Genomic DNA, 24,022 nt, shown 5'->3' with positions numbered 1-24,022 from the left:
ATCCATCCACACTCCAACCACCTACACTCTATCATTAAGCACATACCTAAATCAATCGAACGTAGAATAAATAATAACTCCTCCAATGAGGAATTATTCGATAGACGCTGTTCTTGTCCTTGTTTTTCATGCACCGGGTCGCTTTGTGACCCTTGCTGCCACAGTCGTTGCAGTACTTATCTTTATAAAAACATTGACTCGACCAATGTTTCCCGCCGCAGCAATAGCACGGGCTTGTAGGGAATCCGGGTCTTTTGACTGAGTGGTACTTATTACTTGTAGCCTGAGTTTTCTTATTTCTAGCTTTGCTTTTCCGGGGTGAGTGACCAACTTCTGGAGGGTGAGCCCCTGTTTGCTCTCAAGTCTAGACAGAACACGTTGTCTAATCTTAGCGTTTTTGGATGAAACTAGACCCTGCGCAAAGATTAAACACTTGAAGTTTAACCGCTTCAGAAAATTCGAATCCACTCGTCTTCCTGGGGAGAATATAATCCACAAACTTGCTATGTTCTGTGGTCCCTAATTTCCTCAAAAGTAGGCGGACTTTTTCAGTTTTGCACCACTCTTGACAATCCACGGTGAATAGGTCTTCATATCTCCGATAGAAAGCGTCAAATATTTCCTCTAGCTCCGGTTGGTAGTTGAACGTTTCTATAGGGTTCCATATTGTACTTTGGGAAAAAGCAAAACTGTCATCCCTGTGTTCCATTCTATCGAATATTTTTAACAATAGCATCTTCCTGTCTCTGTTGTTGAATTAGCATTCTCTCCTTCAACGCTTGTTGCCTCTCTTGAAATTGTAACTGGAGCTGTTTATCAGGTTCTTTTAAATTTTCCTCAGCCTTCTGCTGCTGGTCTATTTGCGCCTTTATTAGCTGTATTAATATTGTTTTAACCGCCTCCATCTTGTAATGGCCTTTTTTCCAAGCGCACGAAAAAAAAAATTATTTTCGTTTTTTTACTGGAGAAGAGAGATAAAATAATAAAAAAAGAAATGAGTGTGTGCGTATGAAGAGAGATCAATGTATCCCTTACTTCTTGGTAAAAAACCTTAGCGATAAAAAACTTACTTGCGAAACAAAAATCAAAAATATACTGTGATACCATACAGTTATGATACCATACAGTTGCAAAAGAATATAAATAATTGTGGAATTGTCTGTTAACCAAAATGGCTGTTTTTATGTGTGTGTGGGGGGGATTGCCCCCACACGCAAGAAAAAAATTTTTTCACTTTAGAACCGAGAGTTAAAAATAGAATATTTCAGAAAATTCCCCTCAATGAAAAAGTATTTCTTTTAGTCCAAATAAAACGAAAAGGGAGAAAAACATTTCTCTCCCGTTAAAATAGTGCATAAAGTTAGCAGAAAAAAACAAGTGCAATAATAACTTTTTTCTTCATTTGAGAAATGTTCAAATTTGCATACAAATAAACAGTCGATAATTACACTAGAATTGTTCTCGCAGTGAAATTGGGTCAACATTTTTCTCTTTTTTTTTCTTTCTTCTTTCAAGAAGCAACCAAACTAACTTTTACGGCCTTAACAAAATGCGTTTAGCACAGTTCTTTTCAATTTAAATATAGAGACAAGAAGATTAACTTAGGATTAAGTCGATAACTTTGCCATGTGTTAGTTTTCTTTTTTTTTTTAGAATTTTGTTTTTAGAACGTAATTGCCAGCCGAATTCTTAGCTTGAAAGTCCGAAGTTCTTTTGAAGTTAAATTCATTTCATTCTTTTTCGTGGAGTAAACCCGTGTGAAAATCGAATCTGACATCGCCAGTTGTTATGGGGTTAAATGGTAATAAAACGAACAGGAACACATGATTTTTGGAAACAAACACGTATTCACATATATTACAGGCAAGGCGGGTTGAGTAATACTCAACGGTTTGGCGTTTGCACACGACCTCCTCGGCCGCGTCCCAATCTCTGACTGCCGGCACCGGTAATCGTTACCGGAAGTGACGTCACTAGAGGAAGCGACGTCATGAGATAGTCCATTAATCCCATGGAGGGGCGTCTCCAACACTTAATAAATACACCAAGGTAAAAGGAAATTGGATACAAAGTGGTCCCGATACACCACTAATTAATAACTCTACTCACTATAAACCAACACACCCCTAATTAATAACGACACTCACCTAATCATGGAATAAGACGCCAACATAAAGCAACTTAGCTAATTTTAAGGTAAGTTTCCCTCCAGCTCCTCTCTAACGTCCGCTGCTTATACCAAGCTTACCGAACAGCAACATATTTTGCCAGTTACGTCGAAAACGCTTACTATAATAGTATGTGGGTCGCGCAAGCCTTTAATTATTATTATTAACTCCAAATGATAACTTAACACTCTAACCAGAAAACTAAATGAACTGAACACTCGACAAAGATTAATTAATATATGCTATTTATGCATCCATTTACATTTAGTCTAAAAATCCAACTCCTCCAACTAAACATATAAACCTATCAAATATATACATACTATAGTATTAGAGAAAATATTAGCTACCCGATTAAAAATAAAAAAATGACCATCGAAAATAAGTTTATATATATGCATTAAAATACCTTTGCCACGATAATTACCACAAACATCACTGTATAGGTAAAATATAACACTTATCTATTTAAAACCCGACCATAAGGACATATATATTATATATAAACAAACAAATAAGTAAATGAATAAGGAACCCGACAAACTAAAAACAGATGAAAGAATGAAAAATAGCGAAGAATAAAAAAGTAAATTAATATATATCAAATAAAAAAGTAAATGAACAAAAAACAAAAATATAAACACTAATTAAGAGGAAGTATTTAGCAGTAAAGACAAGACAACCATAAAAACAACATAGCATATAGGTAGAAGTGACGATAGGAATATAACAGTACTTTAGATCAAAGCAAGAAAAGTAGCCTAATAACACCCAACTGTAAACAGCTTAATCACATGAAACAGCACTTCCCTCTCATATCACACCTACTCTGCAAACTAGAAAACTAAAAATAAATGAACGAATATAAAAGGATAGATAAAAAATGAATTAATAAATAAAAATAACACTTGTCAAAAGGAAAGATATGCAACCATAACACAACCAAAGATATGGAAAATTTTAAATCAAGGGCAACAATTAAATAAAAGAATAACCTAACACCTCCCTATTGATAAGCGCTTAAACATAAGAAACAGTATTCCCCTTCCCTTACCACCCCTCTAAAAAAAAACCCTACTATTCACATTCACAAAATATACACCCCGATTTTCTCCGGAATGTAGATCACATCCAAACCAATGTAATATCTTGACAACCATTTCAATGTCAATTCTTTTTTAGTCTTATGAAGTGTTTTCCCTGAACTGAAACATTTATGCCCATATGTAACCAATAATGTTTGTCTAATAAAGAGTATATATATATATATATATATATATATATATATATATATATATATATATATATATATATATATATATAAGAGCAAATAGTTAACATATATATATATATACATATATTATGGAAATATGATTTTTTCAATTATATTTCACTTTATTATATACTAATCCTTAATTTATGAAGCTCAATTTAATTACAGAGCATATAAAACCAAATGAGAAACGTTTATGTTCCAAATTTCATGATTTTGATTTATTCCTTTAATTACGTTGACATTTACAATTCTTGACAGTAACTATTTCGTAGCATAACATCATTCGTTTAATTATTATATCAATCAATTAATCTAGTTTACGTCAGAAGAAATAGCAACAATCAATCCACCAAAAGAAAATAAAATACATTTGGACATGATTACAAAATCCGAAAATTGGAAGAGAAGTTGCAATTACCTTTAATTTGATCTTATATTTTGTCTTTTATATGCATATATATATATATATATATATATATATATATATATATATATATATATATATATATATATATATATATGGTGGATTCTCTCATCGAAGACGATGAATGAGTGTTCAGTATGCAATCTTCAGCAGCTCCCAATATCTGTGACACCACATGCGTAATTGCAATCCTGTAGACGTCCGGCACACTCCTCCGCAGATGGTGAACTTTCATATGCTCGTAGGTCAAAGATGCCTTCTCGAATGAACAGATAACCCTGCTTTGCTGCGTGCTCTGAAACCACAATGGCATACATATTCATTTTTAGGTGGATGTTTCTTGTGTTTTACCTTCATATTTGCACGAAGGGTGTCCCTATGACAAAGGCGGTTATGTTCAAATTCTTTGGTCCCCAGGAAACACGTCTTTCTCTATTTTCTGCGATCCTCTGCTGCACTCTCCCAGGAACTCAAAGAAATTTCACAAAGTTTCAGGTTGTCTTTTAGTTTATCTTTGTAACGAAGCAGGGGACGCCCTATTGTACGGACAGAATTTGTCAGTTGCTCATAAAAAAGTTTCTTAGGAACTCTTGAGTCATCTATTCTTACAAGATGACCCGAGCACCGCATTTGTATCCTGATCAAAAATGATTCAATACCAGTGATTTCACATCTTTCCAGTAATTCACTATTCGGAACACAATCCTGGCATCCAACATTGCAGATAAAACGCAGACATCTCATATGGAAGGAGTCAAGCTGATTTATATGCTTGCGGTACAAGGTCCACGTTTCGGCACCATACAGAAGAGTAGGCAGAACAACAGATTTGTAGACTGCCACCTTTACTTTTAGAGACACATCGTGGCTGTTCCAGAGTCTGTGTCGCAACCTACCAAATGCCTCACTAGCTTTATTAATTCTACATTGGATGTCTTTTTCAAATTTAGCATCATCAGACACAATAGAGCCGAGGTATATAAAAGAAGATACTGTTTTCAAAGCTTTACCATCAACATATACCACTGGGTGTGAAGAGGATGTAGTATTTGTTTGTGGCTGGTGACTAAGTTCAGTCTTTTTTATGCTGATTGTAAGACCGAAGGCACCAGAAAAGCTGTTGAGGATGTTCTGCATGTCATCAAGACTATGGGTGACAAGAGCACAGTTATCAGCATAAAGGAGGTCAAGAACAGTCTGCACAGAAGTCTTGGTTTTGGCCTTGAACCGTTGCTGGTTAAATAATCCTCCACTTGATCGATACTCAACACCTATGCCTCCTGAGGTGTTCCTGATAGCTGTCTCAAGCATCACCGAGAAGAAAAGAGCAAATAGGATCGGAGCAAGGACACATCCTTGCTTAGTTCCATTTGATACTTCAAATGGTTCACTTTGTTCACAGCCAGATCGTACTGTTGCCACCATTCCCCAGTGAAAGGAGACAATCACATTCAAAATCTTGTCCGGAATACCAAGCCTCCTCAAAACAGTCCACTGGGCATCCCTACAGACGGTATCAAATGCCTTTGTGAGGTCAACGAATGTGACAAACAAGTCCTTATTCTGCTCCCTCGCTTTCTCCTGTAGTACCTCTTCCTGCCCTAAAACCACACTGGGTTTCTGGGAGCACAGTTTTACAGATTGAACCATTGAGTCTGTTGAAATATATATATATATATATATATATATATATATATATATATATATATACATATATATATATATATATATATATATATATATATATATATATATTGATTGATTGATTTATTGAGTGCAGAAATTCCCCTCTAGACCAAAGCACCGTAATGTTTGCAAGAACCGATAACACATACAAATTCAATACATTTACCCTGACAGCCACTATTTTATATAGACTACGACCACCATTTCTGCCGCATTCACCTGTGGTAATGAAATGCTACATTACATCTAATGAGCAACATCATCACAACCGCCACCTTTACAAAGGAATAAGTTCCTAATTTTTCTTTCTCAATATTTAGTACTCCCACCGCTACCAGTTGAGACCGGGCCAAGTTCTATATTTTCCTATGATATTGCTCTTGCACTGCCATTAACCGATTATTACATACATACACATTACATAATATTTCCATTTCCCGCTTCAAAATATGAATTCTCCCTTCTCAAATTTCACCTATTCGCATATTCACGAATCCACTTCTAAAATATATAAACGGACGTTCCAGAAATTATACAATATAGCATTGTTCTTTACAAAAGAAATCACATATGCAGTTCAGTAGATATAAAGTCTTGAAATTTGCTCAAGACTTCTGAAACACTCTGTATAATAACTATCATCTATTGAAAAATATTTTCAAACAAAAACGCTCTTTCGTTTCTTATTCAGAATTACACAAAAATATACAGAAAATACAGACAAATATTTATGACATACGAACTCATAATGAAACAAAAATTTCATATTCCAAAAATCACGTAAATTCATCAAGAATTATTTTTAATAAAGAAATCCAATTTATGAGGAAACTAGGAGTGGACCGAAAACGGCCATATAGTTTTAGAATGTGTTAAAATTAAAAGGCCGACGACTACCGAAGTTTAAGAATCGTAGTATTCTATTATTATTATTATTGAATTATTAATCGCTAAAATCGAAAAATTTTATTTTCTTAATAAAAATAAAATAATTGACCAATTTACGTGATTTTTGAAATTTGACATCATAAATATTCGTCTGTATTTTTAAAAAATAAGTGTAATTTTAAATATGCACTGTTATTTCCACTGTACACCAATAAGATACATTGACAAAGGTTGGAGGTTACATCGGCTGAAGCGTTGTGAGAATGACATCAAGATGAAAACATATTGTCAATCATCATCTCAAAACTTCAGAAAAAATTATATTATATTATATTGATGCTTATATTATATTATATTATTAACGCTTAAATTATATTATATTATATTAATGCTTATACTTATATTATCACATCTATATATTAATACGCTAATTCGCTTCGACCGCTATCATCCTAACATTCTTTAAAAGAAAAGTGGAATATTCGAAATGATTAATAAACATTTGATAAAGCAAAAAAAAAAAAAATTGGTGTTGCTGGTTGGGAAAAACCTAACCAAATTCTGATTGGATGAAGAAAACCCTGATTTGATAAAATAAATCTTGCTTACCAATGAAAACTAAAAAAAAAAATTTTTTTTAAATGGCGGTTTTAACTTTCTGTCCAAATTTATCTCCTGGATTAAATTTTTATGTACGTATTAACGTTTATTCATAAAAACTTATGAAAAATATATAAAAAAAAACAAACTCAAATTGTTTATGAACGTAATAAATTCTTTTTGAAAATTAAAATTATTATTTGTTTATTTTGTGACTCGCAATAAATATTTATTTCTAATGTTTTTTTAGTTTAACCTATTTCAAACTGATATAAATTATTGCACAGTAAAAATAAAATAAAATTAAAACAAAAATATTTGGATGTTTGTGTATATATGTTACTGCGTTATTTTTTTTAAATAGTATTTACAAGTTAAATTTAATTGTACGATATTTTTGTTTATTAAACTGTTAGGTGAACATACAAATTAATAAAACCTCTATGTTAAGAATGGCTTTCTTAATAAGGATTTTAGTGCGGTAACACAGATGCATAAGTGCCATCAGTTTTATATTTAGATTTATTTACTCAAGAATAAATTCCATGAAAAAGTCCAAATTTGATGGAATATTTTTTTTAATTCGTTGTGATGAACTTATTTTTTTATTTATTTTTCAAAATCTATTTCATAATGATATAAATTACTGTACAGTAAAAATAATTAAATTAACACAAAAATCTTAAGAAAAAGATTTTTATGTTTATTCATTTTTTAAAAATCTATTTCATAATGATATAAATCACCGTACAGTAAAAATAATTAAATTAACACAAAAATCTTAAGAAAAAGATTTTTATGTTTATTTATTTTTTTAAAATCTATTTCATAATGATATAAATTACTGTACAGTAAAAATAATTAAATTAACACAAAAATCTTAAGAAAAAGATTTTTATGTTTATTTATTTTTTTAAAATCTATTTCATAATGATATAAATTACTGTACAGTAAAAATAATTAAATTAACTCAAAAATCTGAAGAAAAAGATTTTTATGTTTATTTATTTTTTTAAAATCTATTTCATAATGATATAAATCACCGTACAGTAAAAATAATTAAATTAACACAAAAATCTTAAGAAAAAGATTTTTGTGTTAATTTAATTAAAAAATTTTTTTTACGTGATTACTAAAGAAAAACAAGAACAACAACAATAATCATAATTAAATCCCCAAAATTAAATTAATCCATAAAAAGCTTATATGACAAATAAAAATAAAAAATAAAAATTATTATTTGTTTGTTGTGTGACCTTAATAAAAGAACTAGGAATAAATATTTACTTCTAATGTTTTTTAAAGTCTAACTTATTTGAAACTGATCTAAATTGTTGCAGAGTAAAATTAAATTAAAATAAAAATCACTTGGATGTTTGTGCATCTATGTTACTGCGCTATTAAAAAAGTATTTACAAGTTAGATTTAATTTTTATGAAATTTTTGTTTATTAAATTGTTAGGTGATCCGTTCGTACGGTGTCACAAAATAACCATATAGTCATCGCAAACATTAAGAAACAAATTACCTCCCTTTCTAAGTCATTCTTTATTAATTAAAAATCATTAAAACCATTTCCTTCCCAAAAAGCTTTTATTAGTATTATTCCATACTTATATGTTATGTTGAAATCCGTACAATTCCAACGCATTTTAGGTGTAAACATTTTTATCTACTTACATAATAAGTAAAAAGCATATAATAGTCACCACTTGTCAAGGCCCGGACGCCACTCGGGGATAAGGGTTATTGCGTGTACAGTAATCAATGGAATAGTATCGTAGTAATCGTTAGTATTGGAGATTTGATAAAGTGTCTAAGGGGGCGGTTCATCAGGAATTTGTTTATGTTGGACTTGAAGACATCCAAGTTGTAGCAAGGTGGGAAACAGGCAGACGGAAGAGAGTTCCATTGGTTTTGGCACAGTTAAAAAGTGGGGAAAATTTTTGACAGTGGTTTCAGCTAGATGGGTGTTTATCGTGAAAGGTCGGCGAGGAGGGACAAGGAATTGGAGCTCAAACGAGCACTTGCCATGGAAGTAAAGATAAAAAAAAAGACAGGCTCGCAACGTCTCTTCTGTTGGAGAGAGGTTGCAAGGAAGAGAAAAAGGCATCCCCCACTAAGCCACGAAGTCTATTTTGTACTCTGTCAAGGCAGGATAGGCTGTTTTTAACAGCTCCTGCCCAGATGTAGCACAGTATTCCACCCTTGGACGTACTTGGCTTTTATATAGACAGAGAATTGCGTCAGTAGTTAGATATCTTCTGGAGCGGTAGAAGGATCCTACCATTTTTCCGGCGACCTTGGCAATAGACTTGATGTACGTATTCCATTTCAGGTCAGGAGTAAAGGTCAATACCAGAAGCTTATCAAAACATGGGGCCTCCCCTACATGAGAGCCATCCATTTCAACTGATGCCAGGTCGGGATCAAAGCGTTTATGATGTAAAGATAGGAGCTTGGTTTTAGATGCATTGAAAGTAACCAGCCACCTCTTCCACCACTGTGTTGTGCGCTCAAGGTCAGAGGAGAGAGAATCAGAGAACTTTGTCATTTACGGCCTTATATGTGTTGCCATAAATGGTCGTGTCATCAGCATAGATGTCAACAAATAATTTAAGTATGTGTTTTGGGAGATCATTGATGCAGATCAGGAAGAGAGTTGGGCCCAGGATGGACCCCTGAAGGACTCCAGCATTAATACTGAGGGCCTCTAATTTTTGCCCATCAACCACTACTCTTATGAGCCTATCAGAGAGAAATGATTTAATGATTGAGAAAACATTTCCAGTTATACCGTAGTTGGAAATCTTGTGAAGTAGGCCCTTATGCCATACCTTATCGAAGACCTTTGATATGTCAAGAGCAATTGCCCTAGAAAGGAAGCCTTTGTCAAGAGATTCACTGATCCTATGTGATATAACCGTTAGCACATCTGCTGTAGATCTGGCAGAGCGGAAACCATATTGCATGTCACTAAGAAGGTTATTTCTGTTGAGGTGGTTGACTACTTCTTTATTTAATATGGATTCCAGCAACTTGCTCATGACACACAGGAGACTTATTGGTCTGTACTGAGAGGGAGATGACTTATCACCCGAATTCTTAAATACAGGGCATGCTGATGAGGTTTTCCAGGGTGTGAGGAAGTATTTCTCTTTAAGGCAACGCTTAAACAGTTTTCTAAGCATGGGGGCAAGTTCTAGTCGAATCTTTTTCAACACTATTATTGGAATGCCGTCAGGGCCAGTTACTTTACTGGAATCAAGGTTCTTGATTAGCTTGACGACCTCACGAACAGATATTTGTATGCTGCATAGGGTGTTGTCTGTTAAAGGAGAAAATTCATCGCATAGAGTAGAATTAGCTGCAAAGTTCTTGGCAACTAGTTTGACCTTGTCTGATGCTGACGAGATGACCTCAGGTCCATTGATGATAGTTGGGATAGAACGCACGCTTCTGTTCAGGATCCTGTTTGCTATTTACCAAAACTGGTGGGAACCAAACTGCTGCTCAGCTATTTTGGATTGAACCGACTGAGCATATAGCTCTCTTGCCTTTTTTATTACTCTTTTACAGTGGTTGCTGGCAGTCCTGAAAGCAGCTTTAGTCTCAGTACATCTATTAAGTTGGGAGCTATGGGGAAAAAAAAAAGAAGATTTCTGTGCGCGATAGTAGCAGCACATTCTGGGGAGAACCATGGCTGACTGTTGGGTGTTTGTTGAAACTTTTGGATGGTATGAATCGATCTATGCCTACAATCAACCATTCGGTCAGGTCTGATACTATAGAGGATACATCCTTTTTGTTTATAGACTGGAGGCAAAATTTTCAAAATTCACAGTAGGGAATACAGAATGTAAGATGTGGGAATCCATGTTAACATGACTTCTACTAAACATATTTTAGGTGGATGCCCATTGATTCAGGCCTTTTTATTGTTTGGATAAAAAAAAAAAAGCGAAAATGATTTTTTAAAAAATCTTTTATTTTATTCTCTAGTAAATGAATTAAGTGTCTGGGAAATATCATGCAGCGTGAACTTAAGCATGAACGGATTAGTTAAGCTAATGCTCTTTAAGGTGATTTGCACAATTTCTAAGCATGAACTAATTGTTCTTTTTCTTCAACAGTAACATCTTGTAAAACTAAATTTTCCACAAGTAATACTACTAATAAAATATGCTTATATAATCTGAAATACCAGTAAAACAAACATCTACAATTTCCTACTACCCAGAAGTGTATTTTTATGTTAGCGCATGTACATAGTATTTACAATAATATCCCCCCCACAAAACAAAAACAAAAAAAAAACCCAAAAGAAAACAAAAACAAAAGAACAACAACTTAAAAAAATAAAATCATTATTTAAAAGAGAATCGAAATCGGAATCGGCAATTGTATCGGAATCGGAAACTAAAAACAAAATCAGCAATGTTAACGGAATCGGGAACAATATTAAAATCGTCCCATCACTATATATATATATATATATATTTATATATATATATATATATATATATATATATATATATATATATATTTACTGTTTTTTTGGGAAAGAATTTCAACAAAGTGCTCGATTACAAAGAAAAAACTTTTTCGATATAAGAGCTTAATATTTACTTATTTAATAGTACAGAAGTTCAGAAAAAAATATTGGTACCGTCGGTTTCAAGCCAAACATAAAGGGGACCAGAGCCTAACATCATTTACGTTTTACCATTAACTGGTCCCCTTTATGTTGGGCTTGAAACCGACGGTACAAATGTTTTTCTGAACTTCTGTACTATTAAATATATATATATATATATATATATATATATATATATATATATACACACACACACACACACACACACACACACACACACACACACATATATATATATATCTATCTATCTCTCTCTCTCTCTCTCTCTCTCTCTCTCTCTCTATATATATATATATATATATATATATATATATATATATATATATATATATATATATATAATTTTTTCTTCCCATCGGTGTTATTAGCTTTAAAATTTCACATGACTTCGTCACTGTATACGACAAGTGCGACTCCATTTTGTTTTTTTTTCGTTTCATATTTTCGTAACATTCCTCATCAGAAAAAAGCGCGGGAAAGATAATTCGCGCCTTTTTTTTTTTTAGTACGTTGTCTTAAATATCGAGAGTCGAAGAGAAATAAAATGAGAATAATGTCCGACAAATAAAAAGAAATTATCCTTTCTTGATTCCCCGCGACTTTGACGTTCATCTATGCTGCACCGTGTCTCCTTTTTTTATTTTATATCTCACGACAGCCTCCTCTAATAAAATAAGTGGACATCCAAATCCAATAAGTCACAGTGATAGGAGATAATAAAGCTTATAAGAGGAGAGGAAATTCTTTATGGGAAAATCAATAATAATTACTGCAAGACATAAAAGATGAAACTACTACTACTACTACTACTACTACTACTACTGCTGCTGCTGCTGCTGCTATAAAAGACTTCTTTCAGTCTCAAGAGAAAATTAGAGTGCTTGTTCGCAAGTTTATAGTGAAGCAAAGGTTGCTCAATCACGAACCACACCCCCACCAAAACCGAACTCTGTCCGAGTTCAATGGCACGGGAGCAATGCCGAGGATAAGCAGAGAAAGGCATGTTATTTAAAAGTTTTCAAAAGTTGACAGTCTTGTCCACGATGGTATTTAATCTATAGGTGGACGTGGAGGGGGGAGATTATCTACGGGTTCATACATTACGAAAGCGTACTAATGAAAGTAAAGTAGTAATCCCGAGAGAAGTTCGAAACCGTTGGGTTGGGATCAAACTGTCCTATTTTTTTTTCCTGGACTTAGTCTGTCCAATTCAGTGTGTCTCTTTTTGGGAGTTCCACATAAAGATTGATCTTGTGTCCAACATTCCCTCGTAGGAAAGCAAGTAAATAAGAACTTCGTAACTGACAGTCAGCACCTATAACAACTACACTACGTCACCTCCCCGCTGCTGCTACTACTACTACTACTACTACTACTACTACTACTACTACAAAAGCTACTACTAATAATAAAATAATTATCGATATTTTTATACCGTAGTACTTTTAATTACGTACGTACGTACGTACGTACGTGTGTCACGGTTTCCAGATTATGAATTATTTGATCGGGAGATCCTATTTGTTACAAAGGAGGAAAGAAGGTAATAACATAATACAAATATTAATTTTCTTTTAATTACATTTTCACCCCAAGCAAGGCATGTTGCCACTTTGACGTAGGGGGCTACTATCAGGGACATAAGCTACAGGGGTACTATGTAGGGAGTTGGGCAGCAAGATGTCGGTTCACGTTACATTTGAACTTCTGCATGTCAGTACAGTTAGGGAAGCAGGGACCCGGAAGGGAATTCCAAAGCCTAGCGGTTCTGGGGAAGAAACTACTGGAGTAGAAGGCTCTTTTACATCTAGGGATCTCTACTGTGAAGGGGTGGGATTTAGCTGCTTGTCGGGTTTGTCGGGGGGTATTTACTTCGAGGAGGTACAAGTGCTTGCAGTTCGTCAGAGCAAGCACCGTTAAAGTACTTGTAGAACAGGCAGAGGGATGCAACATTTCGTCGATGGGACAGAGGCTGAAGTTTAGATGACAGTTCAGGGCCTATCAGATTGGCGACTCTCTTTGGAACCTTGTCTAGGAGCGAGAGACTGGTGGCAGATGCACCAGCCCAAATGTGACAACAATACTCCATACATGGGCGAATGGTGGCCTTATAGAGGTACAGGATACTTTCGGGCGTTAGTAGCTTTCTAGTACGGTAGAGAGAACCTACCTTATTCACAGCGGCCCTCGCAATACTCTCAATGTAATTGTTCCAACTCATGTTTCCTGTGTACGTTAGGCCGAGAAGTTTAAGGGATGTACTTTCAGATAAAGCGTCATTTGGCCATTGCCATTGGTCGCATTCAATGCTGCCAAGATTACACTTGTTTCCTTCAATAATTACAAGAAGCCTTCTCTACCACCATAATAATAAGCGTTCGCAATTTAGTTGAATTGGTTTCCGCATTCGAGTATTTATTACTGTTATTATTACTAGCGGAGCATGTGGAAATTCCACAGCGATATTTTCCATATGTAATATATTGCTGTAACCCTTTTTGTTAAAACTGTAAGTCACATGAAAGTTGGGTGTGTGTTTGGGGTGGGGGTGATAAAATAACAAAAAAATACACCGCCACATGAACCCGGGGAAACTGAATATGCATAAAATCTCATTAATTACTTTCCCCTAAACCCAAAATTTAAAACAAACAAACAAACAAACAAACAAATAAACAACAACAACAATAATAATAATAATAATAATAATAATAATAATAATAATAATAATAATAATAATAATAATATAACCTCATGGCATAAGCCACGGCTAATATCATGCAAATAGAGTCGTAGAAAGTCAAAGAGGATGGAAAGACCGAGGGGGAAGAGCACTAGTCAGACCTCCACTATCAAAATTTCACAATCCAAGATTTTGACGTATCTAAGATTTTCTAAACACTTTAGATATTGCTATTTATTAAAAATAAAATTGAATTTTTTTTACTTTTCGAATAATAAAAGAGAAAGAAAATTAAAACTAAGTTGAACTTTATAATCAAAAGTACTCGCATAGGTATAGCGCTTTGTTTAACGAAAATTCTTTCAAGATATCATATGCTACAATGCATAATTTAGCCGAGACAATCATAGCCTCTAATAACAAGAAAATGAAACATGCCCAAGCAATTCCTTTTCCCTTGGCCAAGAAAACCAAATGCACTTGCCCAAAGAAGGAAGAATGCCCTCTCGATAATAACTGTATCCATAAAAGTGTGATTTATTCATGTACTGTAACTGAGATACCATCTAAATCTCTCCAAACAAATACCACTAATTTTTTTCCAACAACAAATCATTGGTCAATCAAATGGCAATGAACTTGAACACCTCCCCTCCTCTAATAAGCTTGATAACTAGCTGCACTAAAAATATAAATACTGATAGTCTTCACAGAACAACTCCCATGATCATAATTTTGGAAACCAGTTCAGTAATAATATCTCCATTTAGTCACCCAAATCCTATCCTAACCTTGATAACACTCTAATACTAAATACCAACAACAGTATCCGTAATGCACCCAAAGCATACACATACATCGGATCCACTTCTACTTTAATAAAGATGAGAATATCTAACCATACACCATCTTTTAGCAATAAAACCCTAACCCTAACCATCTTTTAGCAATAAAAACCTAACCCTAACCCTAACCTAACCACCTTTTAGAAATAGAAACCTAACCCTAACCCTAACCAGGGAACCTCTTTGGCTACTCTAAAAAATTTAAATCTAAGAATATTCGCTTCTCAATTAATTAGAATATTATATGTAAATCGCAATCTTAACCCCTGGATCTAAATATTGTAACCTTTGCCTTTCTGAGGCAGTTAGGATAATAACGTCTCCGCCATCCAAGAATGTAATCAATACAAAGAGTGAGCTGATTTTCCAATGCCGACGTAGGGCAAAATACAAGTATTGCAATTTTGAAATTACCTAGTCCCACTATTAAAATAAAAATACGTTAGAATTTTTTTATCGTCATTATTATTACTATACATTCTTCTTATTATAATTTTTCAGCCCATTTTATCAGACTTTATTCTCTTGTCTTGCTTTTATCTGGAGAATTATAGAAATCAATACCACTATCGGCTGTTATAATTTTAATTTTTACATATTAAGATAAATAGCACTCCTAAATTATGCATATTTGTCTGTGTGTGTATATATATATATATATATATATATATATATATATATATATATATATATATATATATATATATATGTATGTATGTATGTATGAAATTTATTTATACAAACATTGATGGCTACATATGTGCATACATGTTTCTGTAATCACCCGCGTTGGGGGATTACGTCTTCAGGCCAAGAATTATCGTCGAGAACTGATATTTCAAACAAAAACATTTTCGTATTTCGTTTACAAAGTTAGAATGTAACATGGGTGGGGGTTATGAGCGGGGAGAGGACAAGTGAGGTCTTTGAAGATAATAAACATCTTTTTCATTTTCCCTTTTTTTATATTCCCTTTGAATACAATAAAAAAGCGCCTCATAGGAACACCATTGTTAAATGGATGAAAAAATTTAAACAGACAGGCTCTGTCCATGATAAACCACGGTCTGGAAGGCCATGTGTCAGTGACGAAAGTGTTGCTTCCATAGAAGAATCCTTTACTGCAAGCCCAAGAAAGTCTGTAAGACGGGCATCATTGGAGCTCGGGCTGCCAAAGTCTACTGTGCATAAGATTCTTCGAGCAAAACTTCATATGGAAGCTTACTGTTGTGGTTGCAAAGTTGAACAATAATTAGTAAGGAAATACAATGAAGACGCAAACAACAAGATAACGCAATAATAAGTGTATTAAAGAAAAGGTATATTTACAATATGTACAAATGACGGTGTCGAGTCAGAGAGTCTTGGTGGGAGGACATGTACGCTCTTCGGCGTCACTTCCGGTGGCATTTGAGTAAGACACACCAAGGCCAACCTAGGCTTGCCATTTATAGTGTTATGTTATTCGCATATGCAAATAAGTGGTTGCCACCACAACACTTACAAAATTCAATTACGTCAACAGTTGTTAGAAGAGGATTATTATGCACGGCTAACTTTCTGTCACCAGTTCAATGAAAAACTTTGCAATGATTATGCATTTGTGAGTAATTTACTGTTTTCTGATGAAGTAATATTTCACATTAGTGGCAAGGTCAACAGGCATAATTGCCGAATTTGGGGAACTGAAAACCCAAATGAAACTGTTGAACATGAAAGGGACTCTCTTAAAATTAATGTGTGGTGTGATTTGGGAATAAATCGAATCATAGGGCCATATTTTTTTGAAGATCGCGTTATTAACAATGACAGCTTCTTAGATATGTTTCAGAATTAGCTTATTCCGCAACGTGAACAATTAAACTTGAAAGATGATGCAGTGTTTCAACAAGATGGAGCTCCTTGTCACTTTGCTCGGCGTGTTAGACAGTTTCTAAATCAGGAATTTCCTAACAAATGGCTCGGAATGGGTAGACCATTTCATTGGCCTCCCCGTTCGCCAGCTTTGACGCCATTAGATTTTTTATGGGGACATGTGAACACAATTGTGTATGCAACCAAACCTAGTTCATTGGAAGATTTGAAAGCTAGAATAACTAATGTGATTTCAGGCATTACTATAAATCATTTGGCAAATGTTTTTCGTGAACTGCAAAATCGTATTGCCCTTTGTATTGCTAATGATGGAGGGCATGTGGAAAGTTAAATAAAATTTCAATAAAAGCTTAAAAAATATAGATTTACTTCTTTCAAATCCATTTTACAGATTATTCCTATTGTAAATACAAATAAAGTTATAAATTTTTAAAGTGTACACTGACTTTATGGACACCCTGTATATATATATAAGACAGAGAAAGGGAGGGACATATATATTTATATATATATATATATATATATATATATATATATATATATATATATATATTTAAAGTGATGGTTGTGTAGTTCCAACGAGAGAAAAAATGTATATTTAAAAGAGTGTAGCCATCAACAATTGTGGGTTTTTTTTAAAGGTTTTCATCATATTTTTATTTTAAAATATTTTTATGATTTTTTTAAATACTTTATTGTCAATTTCTGTGTACTTCTCCGTAGAGTGTATTTTTTTGTCTTCCCGTATGTCGATTTCGGCCTGAAGTTTTGAAATACTTAGGGCTTTTTTAATTTTCACTTGTTCCTCTGTATCTTGTGATGTAATTTTTTCCCGGAATTTATATGGAATGAATTGGTCCTCCATCGTTAGAAATGTCTTGTATGTTTTAAATATACATTTTTTCTCTCGTTGGAACTACACAACCATCACTTTAAATATAAATAACTACAACGACAGAATGCCAGCAACAAGAAAAAAGTCTCTGGAGGACTTGATGGATTCACAGACAAACCTCTCCATAGAACACAAACATCTCGAGGACGGATTGCAGCAACTAAATGAGAAAATGGACAGAATAATCCAGCTCATTTCCAACCAACAGGATAAGAAAGAGATACAATTTGAGGAAATAATTAACCAACTCAAAGCACAACAAGAATACCTGGAATACTTTAGAAGACCATACATACAGAATGAATTACTAAAAACCAAGAAACGGAATCTCCAAAACTGGAACATCCTCCTTAAACAAAGAAAAATGGCTTTTTACCATGCAGTAAAATCCAGTGACACCGCAGCAACATACAAGACATTTCTAACGATGGAGGACCAATTCATTCCATATAAATTCCGGGAAAAAATTACACCACAAGATACAGAGGAACAAGTGAAAATTAAAAAAGCCCTAAGTATTTCAAAACTTCAGGCCGAAATCGACATACGGGAAGACAAAAAAATACACTCTACGGAGAAGTACACAGAAATTGACAATAAAGTATTTAAAAAAATCATAAAAATATTTTAAAATAAAAATATGATGAAAACCTTTAAAAAAACCCACAATTGTTGATGGCTACACTCTTTTAAATATATATATATATATATATATATATATATATATATATATATATATATATATGTAATATAAAGCTGAACGTCTGGGTGTGTGTCTGGTCACGAATAGACTCCTATATGGTTGACTATTATAGAAAACTGATCACATATAATGATAGATGTATCGAGACACAGATATGGGTATGTTTGATCTGGCATAATGATGATTCATTAAAATTGTGGAGTCTGCGTACGCGCCTGGTCCACAAAGTATGGAAATAAAAAAATTAAAAATTAAAAAAAAAGAAAAAAAGGTTTACAAGGGATTTTGATATAGATGTACATAATAAATACATTTTAAATCAATTTTTTTAAGCTTTAAAAGATTAAAAACCAATTTGCTAAAGAATTATTTTAAATTCGTAGTAATTAGTTTTATTTTGTTTTTTTTATTCATTTTATTTTAATGTGTTTAAAAAATTTCTGACTACGTGAAGTTTCTGCTAAACTATATATTAATACAGGAATACTTGAACATTTTTTTTTCCTACCATTAATTTTTAGGATTATATGTACAAACTATTGTAATATTGCCGGGAGTGTATGTATTATGTATACGTGGATCTTCTAGTGGTTAGATTGTATGAGAGTGTATATGTTGTGTCTGTATCAATAACATCACGAACGCAGAAAGTAAAGGTAAAACAAATATATTAAGACGAAAATATAATACATATTTACAAAGGTGCAGTTATACTCCAGTTGGAAGATTGTCCGGCAGATGGCGTGTTAAAGTCTTTCATGGAGCAACCGGCACATGCGTCTTGCCTATCCGGCGTTCGAACACAGCTCCCCGGTCTTGCTGACTTGATACCGTTATCTATATCTTTTCACACACGTATGCTAATTAGTGGGCGTCTCCACAACAGTATATACGTTTGTATATTCGTGCCACAGTCATCTTTATGACGTATGTATAATAATACGACCGCCTAGCATTGTGATCGTCTAATCTAGAGTTTGTTGTATGTGTGTATTTAATTACAGTTCATATACCTTGACAACATTAAAGACGAATAACACGTACTTGGGGTTTTACATCGGCCAGTGGCGAAACGTAACCGGTCAATCTTTTGTCTTGATTCGACACATCCTCAGAAAAGCTGCAAATAAAGATCAGTACAAATCGAAATCTTGGTGATATTTACAGCAGCTTTATTTACAAATGTTTCCCCCATTGGAAAGCTGCAAAGCATGTCCTAGACTTTTATATTCGACATTTTCCCCTAGTTGGAGCCGTTACTGTCTGTGGACCATCTTTCTCTCTCTGCTTGCCGACGCGGTCTGTTCTCTCTGACTCCCAACTATTGACTAAATGATACGTGTCTTTCAAGCTCTCTCCTAAGAATCACGTAATCTTAATTCACCTTTTCGTCAGACTACGCCAGACCCTAGAGGTCAGACCTATTTTTAAATTATTGTTTGTGTTCTAACATTCTTTTCTATTAAAACATTTTAACATTAATAATTTTATTTGTAAATATTTATTTCACTATGATAACATTGCTTCTGCAATTCTATTTTTACAAATATTATAACAATTATAATAATTACCGACCAGTACTCCTTTTGGCATCGCTCGGCCAATGTCTAATACTTGACTTTTTGAACAGTTAAAAACGGACAAAAGTTCGTTGAAATAGAATGAAGAATTTGTGCTTAATTGATGGTTAAATATTGTTAAATTAGGCTCTTTTTGCATTAATCACTAATCCTTATTAAGCACTCCGTAACTGTGCATCGAACGGATACCATTATACTTAGTTCACTGCACCTTATTATAACACAATTTTAGCCAGATCGACTAGTAGTTTCCGAGAAAAAGCGGAACATAAATACTAACCCCTAATTATCCCTAACTGTGCATCGATCGTATACCATAATAGCAAATGTCCATACAAAAGTTCAGCCAGACGGACCAGTAATTTCTGAGAAAAAGTCGAGCAGACATACAGAATAAGGAAAATATATAGATATATTTTTTCTGAGTTATTCGCTTTGCAGCGTGAGAGGTTTAAACATGTCCGCCCAAATACACTTCAAATTTTCCTCTTGTTTGTAAAAGACAATTCTATCTTGATGCAATTGTATTTCCTTGTTAAATTTTCTTTCCCCGTTGTTTTCATCTATTATTTATCTGAAAATTTCTATTGTCCTATCATCTCCCATCTTCGTATTGAACATTGTACATGTTTCAAATGCGTTATCATTTCGGAAAGAAACCCATTATGTGCAATCTTCTTACAGGATTTCAGACGTTTCTTTGCTAATTAAAAAAAATCACCATAAAAATAATGAAATATACAAAAGTGAACAAAAGATGCTACACCGAGATCTGGCGTTAATTTATGATACTTCTCAGGCGTGTTTGCGTTAATTTACGACACTTTTCTCGAACGTGTTTGCGACAGCTCTATCTGATGTTCTATTTGATAGTTTTGTTTTAATTGCTAGTGTTAATGTTAGTAGTTTATCATATCCTGCGTTCCTCACTAACTTCCGGCGAAGTCTAATTGACATAAATGATAAAACACATAAACTGGAACCATTGTAGCGATATTTTAATGCAGGTGTGTAAGGTTAGAAATGGAACATTCTACATAAGCTATTAAAACTTGTTTTTCCAAGGCCGGTCTAGACGATGGAACTGTCTTCTTTAGTTTATTTTTCATTTGTGGAAATTCCCACTGCCCGGACCACTAGGCAGGTTGCACAATCACTCCAGGGGCTGGCATAAGACGACCCCCTTTGTGGCTTAAGGCGCTTTCCGGATCCAGCAGCCGCACTACCTTGCATACAGAGGTCGTTGTGTGTGCCAAGACTGGCCTCGGAATGGGGGAACCACTAGGTGCCCTGTCGGTGAAATTCGACTACAACGGCAGGCGGAAGGGACAGATGCAGCTCAACACACGGTCAGATTCTGGATGATGGTAGGTGACTACGTACCTCTCATGTACGTGTCGTAACACTTCAGGGATCCTATCATCACCAGGAACGAGAGATCACCCAGATCCCTTGGAGTAAGACCAAGAGAAGCGAGATCGACGCTACTTGTTGGGTGGATCAGGTCTCGATAGGTGAAAACTACCGAGGCATGCTTCACAGGAAAAGAGGCTCCACGGGCCAGCACCTGAAAACGAAGGGCATAAGCCAGAAGACAAAAGATCAGTCTGTCTGAAGATATTCGCTCCCTGAGACGAAATGCACCTAACATTGATGCTTTTTGTTTTTCTACTTCCTTTTGCAAAACTTAATCATGTTCTGCAAAACCTAAAACAACTCACCTTTTCCCCCTTTTCCTTCTTCCCATTTCCCCATTCTTTTTCTATCTCCACCACTTCCTGACTGGTTTCCTAAATTAAAATATACTAAACATTAATACTGTAACCATTTTTCCTCTCCCATTGCAAAACCCATTCATGTTCTGCAGGACAGGAGACAAAAACGATAAAATTCACTATAAGACAACAAAACCAAACGCTACAAACTAATGATTGAAGGCACAAAAAGCTTGAAGAATAAAAACCATCGCTTTACAGTGCTCAAACCGCTAGCTTGTTTACGAACAAACGATTGTCACAGCCGGTTAATTTCAAAAATGCAATCTGGACGTGAGGACAATTAAGAATAACAATGTGCAATAACAATTTGTGTTAAATTTGGAAAATAATGCCACAGAATCGTATGGAATGCTTCAAACTGCTTTTGGGCCATCTTGTATGAATCGAGCGTCAGTTTTTATCTGGCATAAGAGGAAGGCAGGGAGTCTGTGGTAGATGTGGTAGAAGTAAGGATTTCAGAACACCAGCGTTGTGTTAAATTTGGAAAATAATGCCACAGAAACGTATGGAATGCTTCAAACTGCTTTTGGGCCATCTTGTATGAATCGAGCGTCAGTTTTTATCTGGCATAAGAGGAAGGCAGGGAGTCTGTGGTAGATGTGGTAGAAGTAAGGATTTCAGAACACCAGCGTTGTGTTAAATTTGGAAAATAATGCCACAGAATCGTATGGAATGCTTCAAACTGCTTTTGGGCCATCTTGTATGAATCGAGCGTCAGTTTTTATCTGGCATAAGAGGAAGGCAGGGAGTCTGTGGTAGATGTGGTAGAAGTAAGGATTTCAGAACACCAGCGTTGTGTTAAATTTGGAAAATAATGCCACAGAATCGTATGGAATGCTTCAAACTGCTTTTGGGCCATCTTGTATGAATCGAGCGTCAGTTTTTATCTGGCATAAGAGGAAGGCAGGGAGTCTGTGGGAGATGTGGTAGAAGTAAGGATTTCAGAACACCAGCGTTGTGTTAAATTTGGAAAATAATGCCACAGAAACGTATGGAATGCTTCAAACTGCTTTTGGGCCATCTTGTATGAATCGAACGTCAGTTTTTATCTGGCATAAGAGGAAGGCAGGGAGTCTGTGGTAGATGTGGTAGAAGTAAGGATTTCAGAACACCAGCGTTGTGTTAAATTTGGAAAATAATGCCACAGAAACGTATGGAATGCTTCAAACTGTTTTTGTCTGGCATAAGAAATACAAGGACGGTAGGAAGTCTGTGGGATATGTGGGACGAGTAAGCAAGTTAGAACACTAGAGTTGATAGGCCAAATAAAGAATTTTATGGATAAGGAAAGTCATGTGTCTATAGAGACAATAAGTGCACAGTTTGATGTCAGTGTGGGAACTGTACCCACAATTATTCGCGAGCAACTACGGAAGATTTGCGCTAAGTTTGTCTCAAGTGTGCGCAGAGAACATCAGAAAGAAAGACGTTATTATGGGTATTAAGACAGTTCTTCACCCTCCCTTTAGTTCAGATCTTGCTTCCTGTGAGTTTTATTTATTACATAAGTTCACGGAAAACTTAGAGGGTGTCGTTATGTGACAATTGAGGAGATGAAAGAAGGTGTGACGTGGGTCATTGAAACGCTTACACAAGAGGACTTCCATGGGATTTTCCAGAAGTCGTTGGACCGGTACAAGTGCATTGCAGCCGGAGAAGACTACTTCAGATGAGACTAGAGTTTCATGCGTGTACTATAAATAAAAATGCCCATACGAAAAAGTCTGGAAACTTATTGAAGGCACCTCGTGTGTCACTATATCTCAGTGTCACGGTTACTAACACACTCTTCAACATGACCGGGTGGTGATTTGGCACAAAAATGCAGCCCAGAATTCCTTTTCCTTGATCTCTCTCTTTTTCGTCCGGACAACATGGGGTAAGCACGCATATTTCTGTCTCTCCGTAAACACTAGTTAAGCATAGTTAGTTTAATACTTGTAGGATATGTAAAGTGTAAATTG

Source organism: Euprymna scolopes, chromosome 35, assembly GCF_053919585.1.
Source record: "Euprymna scolopes isolate OS-2025 chromosome 35, ASM5391958v1, whole genome shotgun sequence".
Classification (NCBI taxonomy): Eukaryota; Metazoa; Mollusca; class Cephalopoda; order Sepiida; family Sepiolidae; genus Euprymna; species Euprymna scolopes.
Note: the sequence above shows the minus strand (reverse complement) of the source record.